Raw genomic sequence first — 7,500 nt, 5'->3', positions numbered from 1 at the left:
ACCTCGCACGAGACGGGAAGCGACATTGGAAAGGAGACCGCCCGGCCCGAACACCGGAGCCCCGCCGTGGCTCCCTATGACGGGGAGTACGGAAGACCCGGCCCGCCGGGGGCCCTCTCCGACGCCACCCGAAAAGCCTCATCGATCAGGAAAGGGAAGGGGAACGGAGGAGAAGCGGAGGCCCCACGGCCACGGTTCCTGGGACAGCGACGGCCGCACGCGCCGGCCCCCGAACCCCGAACCTCGGGCAGGGCTGGGCAGCACAGGCGCGGGGCCCTGCGTGCGAGCGAGCGAGCGGGCAGCGTCGACAGCAGAAGCCCAACGCGGCTTGGCCACCGGCAGAGCCGGACTGCCGTAGAGGCTTCTCTGCAACGTGCCCGCGGATGGCTGCTGTTAACGGGCGTGGGGAGGGGGGGGGAGCCACGGCAGGCTCCACTCCCAAACCCCGGCCCTACAAGCGTTCGAGTGCCGGAGACCGCCGCCCGTCTCGGCCCGGCCCTGGAGAAACCCCTCTTGGAGCCCTCGCTCCAGTCGGCAACGGCCACCGGAGCCTGCGGGCAAGCAGCGGCTTCGCGCGGCTTCTGGCAGTCGGAAGCGCCGTGCGCGATAGGTAGGAGGCAGAACGGCCACGGCCAGGGCCGCCGGGCAACGCCCGAGTCTGCCGGCTGAGCCGCGGGTGACAAGCGTTCGAGTGCCGGCGACCGCCGCCCGTCTCGGGCCGGCCCTGGAGAAACCCCTCTTGGAGCCCTCGCTCCAGTCGGCAACGGCCACCGGAGCCTGCGGGCAAGCAGCGGCTTCGCGCGGCTTCTGGCAGTCGGAAGCGCCGTGCGCGATAGGTAGGAGGCAGAACGGCCACGGCCAGGGCCGCCGGGCAACGCCCGAGTCTGCCGGCTGAGCCGCGGGTGACAAGCGTTCGAGTGCCGGCGACCGCCGCCGGTCTCGGCCCGGCCCTGGAGAAACCCCTCTTGGAGCCCTCGCTCCAGTCGGCAACGGCCACCGGAGCCTGCGGGCAAGCAGCGGCTTCGCGCGGCTTCTGGCAGTCGGAAGCGCCGTGCGCGATAGGTAGGAGGCAGAACGGCCACGGCCAGGGCCGCCGGGCAACGCCCGAGTCTGCCCGCTGAGCCGCGGCTGACAAGCGTTCGAGTGCCGGCGACCGCCGCCGGTCTCGGCCCGGCCCTGGAGAAACCCCTCTTGGAGCCCTCGCTCCAGTCGGCAACGGCCACCGGAGCCTGCGGGCAAGCAGCGGCTTCGCGCGGCTTCTGGCAGTCGGAAGCGCCGTGCGCGATAGGTAGGAGGCAGAACGGCCACGGCCAGGGCCGCCGGGCAACGCCCGAGTCTGCCGGCTGAGCCGCGGGTGACAAGCGTTCGAGTGCCGGCGACCGCCGCCCGTCTCGGCCCGGCCCTGGAGAAACCCCTCTTGGAGCCCTCGCTCCAGTCGGCAACGGCCACCGGAGCCTGCGGGCAAGCAGCGGCTTCGCGCGGCTTCTGGCAGTCGGAAGCGCCGTGCGCGATAGGTAGGAGGCAGAACGGCCACGGCCACAGCCGCCGTGCAACACCCGAGTCTGCCGGCTGAACCGCGAGTAGCTGCAGCGGTTCGATGGCGCTGGTCCGCGAGCGCCAGCCCTCTGCCCTAGTATACGGACAGCGAGGTCCCCGGCCCCGGCGGGCTCGAAGAGAACCGTCTTCCCCCAGCGGGGAGGCGCGCGAGCGCCGCCGACTCTTACCATGACGTAACTGGAGGCAGCGCAAAGCAGCGACCCCTTCGGCAGCTCCGAAGAAGAACCGGGCAAGACGTCTACCTGCCAGAACCGCGGTGGAGCCAAAGTCCCGCCGGAGCGAGGTAGACGAGGCATCCCTTTCCGCCGGCAGCTCCGGCGGCCACATCGGGCACACCGGACCCGGCGGACGGTAAAACGGGTAGACCTGGCCTCCCTGCCGGCAGAACGGGTAGACGAGGCCTCCCTGCCTGGAACCGGGTAGACCTGGCATCCCTGCCGGAAGCGGGTAGACCTGGCATCCCTGCCGGTAAAACGGGTAGACCTGGCCTCCCTGCCGGCAGAACGGGTAGACGAGGCCTCCCTGCCTGGAACCGGGTAGACCTGGCATCCCTGCCGGAAGCGGGTAGACCTGGCATCCCTGCCGGTAAAACGGGTAGACCTGGCCTCCCTGCCGGCAGAACGGGTAGACGAGGCCTCCCTGCCTGGAACCGGGTAGACCTGGCATCCCTGCCGGAAGCGGGTAGACCTGGCATCCCTGCCGGCAAAACGGGTAGACCTGGTCTCCCTGCCGCCAAAACGGGTAGACCTGGCCTCCCTGCAGGTAAAACGGGTAGACCTGGCCTCCCTGCCGGCAGAACGGGTAGACCTGGCCTCCCTGCCGCCAGAACGGGTAGACCTGGCATCCCTGCCGGCAAAACGGGTAGACCTGGTCTCCCTGCCGGTAAAACGGGTAGACCTGTTCTCCCTGCCGGCAAAACGGGTAGACCTGGCCTCCCTGCCGGCAGAACGGGTAGACCTGGCCTCCCTGCCGCCAGAACGGGTAGACCTGGCATCCCTGCCGGCAAAACGGGTAGACCTGGTCTCCCTGCCGGTAAAACGGGTAGACCTGGTCTCCCTGCAGGTAAAACGGGTAGACCTGTTATCCCTGCCGGCAAAACGGGTAGACCTGGCATCCCTGCCGGTAAAACGGGTAGACCTGGTCTCCCTGCCGGCAAAAAGGGTAGACCTGTTCTCCCTGCCGCCAGAACGGGTAGACCTGGCCTCCCTGCCGGTAAAATGGGTAGACCTGGTCTCCGTGCAGGTAAAACGGGTAGACCTGGTATCCCTGCCGGCAGAACGGGTAGACCTGGTCTCCCTGCCGCCAGAACGGGTAGACCTGGCATCCCTGCCGGCAAAACGGGTAGACCTGGTCTCCCTGCCGGTAAAACGGGTAGACATGGCCTCCCTGCAGGTAAAACGGGTAGACCTGTTCTCCCTGCCGGCAAAACGGGTAGACCTGGCATCCCTGCCGGCAAAACGGGTAGACCTGGTCTCCCTGCCGGTAAATGGGTAGACCTGGTCTCCCTGCCGCTAGAACGGGTAGACCTGGCCTCCCTGCCGGCAACATGGGTAGACCTGGCCTCCCTGCCGGTAAAACGGGTAGACCTGGCATCCCTGCAGGTAAAACGGGTAGACCTGGCATCCCTGCCGGCAAAACGGGTAGACCTGTTCTCCCTGCAGGTAAAACGGGTAGACCTGTTCTCCCTGCCGCCAGAACGGGTAGACCTGGCATCCCTGCCGGCAAAACGGGTAGACCTGGCATCCCTGCCGGTAAATGGGTAGACCTGGCATCCCTGCCGGAAAAACGGGTAGACCTGGCATCCCTGCCGGCAATACGGGTAGACCTGGTCTCCCTGCCGCTAGAACGGGTAGACCTGGCATCCCTGCCGGTAAAACAGGTAGACCTGGCCTCCCTGCCGCCAGAACGGGTAGACCTGGCATCCCTGCCGGTAAAACGGGTAGACCTGGCCTCCCTGCCGGCAGAACGGGTAGACCTGGTCTCCCTGCAGGTAAAACGGGTAGACCTGGCCTCCCTGCCGGCAGAACGGGTAGACCTGGCCTCCCTGCCGGCAGAAGGGGTAGACCTGTCCTCCCTGCGGACAGAGCGGGTCGCCCGTGCTGGAGGCCCGTATGCAGGGGTGCCTGCACGGGGTGGGAAGGGGCGGCGGCGGGCTGCCTGTGCTCTCTCAGCCGGGGCGGCGGTGGGGGGGCTTGCGGGGGGTGGCTTGGGGCGGCAGGCCGGTCCTGCCGGAGGCCCGTATGCAGGGGTGCCTGCACAGGGTGGGTGGGCCGGCGGCGGGCTGCCTGTGCTCTCTCAGCCGGGGCGGCGGTGGGGGGGCTTGCGGGGGGTGGCTGGGGTCGGCAGGCCGGCCCTGCCGGAGGCCCGTATGCAGGGGTGCCTGCACGGGGTGGGAAGGGGCGGCGGCGGGCTGCCTGTGCTCTCTCAGCCGGGGCGGCGGTGGGGGGGCCTGTGGCGGGTGGCTGGGGGCGGCAGGCCGGCCCTGCCGGAGGCCCGTATGCAGGGGTGCCTGCACGGGGTGGGAAGGGCCGGCGGCGGGCTGCCTGTGCTGTTTCAGTCGGGGCGGCGGTGGGGGGGCTTGCGGGGGGTGGCTGGGGTCGGCAGGCCGGCCCTGCCGGAGGCCCGTATGCAGGGGTGCCTGCACGGGGTGGGAAGGGGCGGCGGCGGGCTGCCTGTGCTCTCTCAGCCGGGGCGGCGGTGGGGGGGCCTGTGGCGGGTGGCTGGGGGCGGCAGGCCGGCCCTGCCGGAGGCCCGTATGCAGGGGTGCCTGCACGGGGTGGGAAGGGCCGGCGGCGGGCTGCCTGTGCTGTTTCAGTCGGGGCGGCGGTGGGGGGGCTTGCGGGGGGTGGCTGGGGTCGGCAGGCCCGCCCTGCCGGAGGCCCGTATGCAGGGGTGCCTGCACGGGGTGGGTGGGCCTGCGGCGGGCTGCCTGTGCTCTCTGAGCCGGGGCGGCGGTGGGGGGGGCTTGCGGGGGGTGGCTGGGGGCGGCAGGCCGGCCCTGCCGGAGGCCCGTATGCAGGGGTGCCTGCACGGGGTGGGAAGGGGCGGCGGCGGGGTGCCTGTGCTCTCTGAGCCGGGGCGGCGGTGGGGGGGCTTGCGGGGGGTGGCTGGGGTCGGCAGGCCGGCCCTGCCGGAGGCCCGTATGCAGGGGTGCCTGCACGGGGTGGGAAGGGCCGGCGGCGGGCTGCCTGTGCTCTCTCAGCCGGGGCGGCGGTGGGGGGGCCTGTGGCGGGTGGCTGGGGGCGGCAGGCCGGCCCTGCCGGAGGCCCGTATGCAGGGGTGCCTGCACGGGGTGGGAAGGGCCGGCGGCGGGCTGCCTGTGCTCTCTCAGCCGGGGCGGCGGTGGGGGGGGTTGCGGGGGGTGGCTGGGGTCGGCAGGCCGGCCCTGCCGGAGGCCCGTATGCAGGGGTGCCTGCACGGGGTGGGAAGGGCCGGCGGCGGGGTGCCTGTGCTCTCTCAGCCGGGGCGGCGGTGGGGGGGGTTGCGGGGGGTGGCTGGGGTCGGCAGGCCGGCCCTGCCGGAGGCCCGTATGCAGGGGTGCCTGCACGGGGTGGGTGGGCCTGCGGCGGGCTGCCTGTGCTCTCTGAGCCGGGGCGGCGGTGGGGGGGGCTTGCGGGGGGTGGCTGGGGGCGGCAGGCCGGCCCTGCCGGAGGCCCGTATGCAGGGGTGCCTGCACGGGGTGGGAAGGGGCGGCGGCGGGTTGCCTGTGCTCTCTCAGCCGGGGCGGCGGTGGGGGGGCTTGCGGGGGGTGGCTGGGGGCGGCAGGCCGGCCCTGCCGGAGGCCCGTATGCAGGGGTGCCTGCACGGGGTGGGAAGGGCCGGCGGCGGGCTGCCTGTGCTGTCTCAGTCGGGGCGGCGGTGGGGGGGCTTGCGGGGGGTGGCTGGGGTCGGCAGGCCGGCCCTGCCGGAGGCCCGTATGCAGGGGTGCCTGCACGGGGTGGGTGGGCCGGCGGCGGGCTGCCTGTGCTCTCTGAGCCGGGGCGGCGGTGGGGGGGGCTTGCGGGGGGTGGCTGGGGGCGGCAGGCCGGCCCTGCCGGAGGCCCGTATGCAGGGGTGCCTGCACGGGGTGGGAAGGGGCGGCGGCGGGGTGCCTGTGCTCTCTCAGCCGGGGCGGCGGTGGGGGGGCTTGCGGGGGGGTGGCTGGGGGCGGCAGGCCGGTCCTGCCGGAGGCCCGTATGCAGGGGTGCCTGCACGGGGGTGGGTTGGGGGGGGCGGCGGGAATTTTTTGGTTTTTGTTGCTTTTTTATTTCTTTTTCCGCTTTTGAAACAGAGACGCCGCCCCGTCCTCGGGCGTTTCAGCCGAGCTGATGGAAAGCGGCGCCCCTTCCCGTCGCTTGCGGGGGGGGGTGGTGCAGGAGGGGGGAGGCGGCGCGCGCCTGAAATTCCCCTCGCCACCCCCCGTTTCCGAGACTTCGCCGTATCTAGTGGAAGGCGCTAAGCTTGGCCGGACTGTCTCGCTGAAGGCTTTCTTACTCTGCATCGGTTCTGACGGTGGGCGAGAAAAAAAAACAAAACCAAAGCAGAGCAGGGAAACAGTTACAAAAATTTCTTGAGAGCCAGCACCGGCCCGCCCATCGGCAGACGGAGCGGCGCCCGGGGTCAACGAGTGCCACCCTGCTGCTTAGCAACCGGAACCCGAGCCGGCCCGCCCCGCCCACCCGCCGGCAAGGGGCGGGCGCTTCCCCGCGGCAGAAGGGGGAGACAGAGACTGAGAGACGGGGTCGAGGAGCAGGCGGGGAGCCTTGCGCTGAGGTAGGCTGGGGACGGGGCCTCTTTTCCGAGAAGATTGAGGTTTGAGTCGGGGGGGGGGGGGGGGGGGGGGCGGCGGCAGGGGCTGCTTGTGCGCTCTCGGCCGGGGCGGCGGTGGGGGGGTGGCGGGGTGGGGGGGGGCAGCGGAGCGGCCGTGCCGGAGGCCCGTATGCAGGGGTGCCCGCACCGGGGGGGGGGTGGGGGGGGGCGGCGGCAGGGGCTGCTTGTGCGCTCTCGGCCGGGGCGGCGGTGGGGGGGGGCTTGCGGGTGGGGGTGCGGCGGCCGGGCTGCCGTGCCGGAGGCCCGTTTGCAGGGGTGCCTGCACGGGGGGAGGTGGGGGGGGGGGGGGGCGGGGCGGCGGGAATTTTTTGGTTTTTGTTGCTTTTTTATTTTTTTTCCGCTTTTGAAACACAGACGCCGCCCCGCCTTCGGGCGTTTCAGCCGAGCTGATAGAAAGCTGCGCCCCTTCCCGTTGCTTGCGGGGGGGGTTGGTGCCGCGGAAGGGGGTGGCGGGGGGGGCGGGAACGGGACGGGGACGGGGACGGGGACGGGGACGGGGACGGGGACGGGGACGGGGACGGGGACGGGTCTGGCCGACGGGTCTGGACGACAGCGCCCCCCCCACCCCGCGTCCCGGCCGGCCACCACGTCTACCCGGGACCGGGTCGGCGGGGAGGACAGGTCTACCCGGGACCGGTTCGGCGGGGAGGACAGGTCTACCCGACAGCGCCCCCCCCATCGCCCCGCGTCCCGGCCGGCCACCACGTCTACCCGGGACCGGTTCGGCGGGGAGGACAGGTCTACCAGGGACCGGTTCGGCGGGGAGGACAGGTCTACCCGACCGCGCCCGCCCCCGATCCCGAGTCCCGGCCGGCCACCACGTCTACCCGGGACCGGTTCAGCGGGGAGGACAGGTCTACCCGGGACCGGGTCGGCGGGGAGGACAGGTCTACCCGACCGCGCCCGCCCCCGATCCCGAGTCCCGGCCGGCCACCACGTCTACCCGGGACCGGTTCGGCGGGGAGGACAGGTCTACCCGGGACCGGTTCGGCGGGGAGGACCGGTCTACCCGGGACCGGTTCGGCGGGGAGGACAGGTCTACCCGGGACCGGGTCGGCGGGGAGGACAGGTCTACCCGGGACCGGGTCGGCGGGGAGGACAGGTCTACCCGACCGCGCCCGCCCCCGATCCCGA

The sequence above is a fragment of the Opisthocomus hoazin genome, unplaced genomic scaffold, assembly GCF_030867145.1.
Source record: "Opisthocomus hoazin isolate bOpiHoa1 unplaced genomic scaffold, bOpiHoa1.hap1 HAP1_SCAFFOLD_270, whole genome shotgun sequence".
NCBI lineage: Eukaryota > Metazoa > Chordata > Aves > Opisthocomiformes > Opisthocomidae > Opisthocomus > Opisthocomus hoazin.
This window is presented reverse-complemented; position numbering follows the sequence as displayed.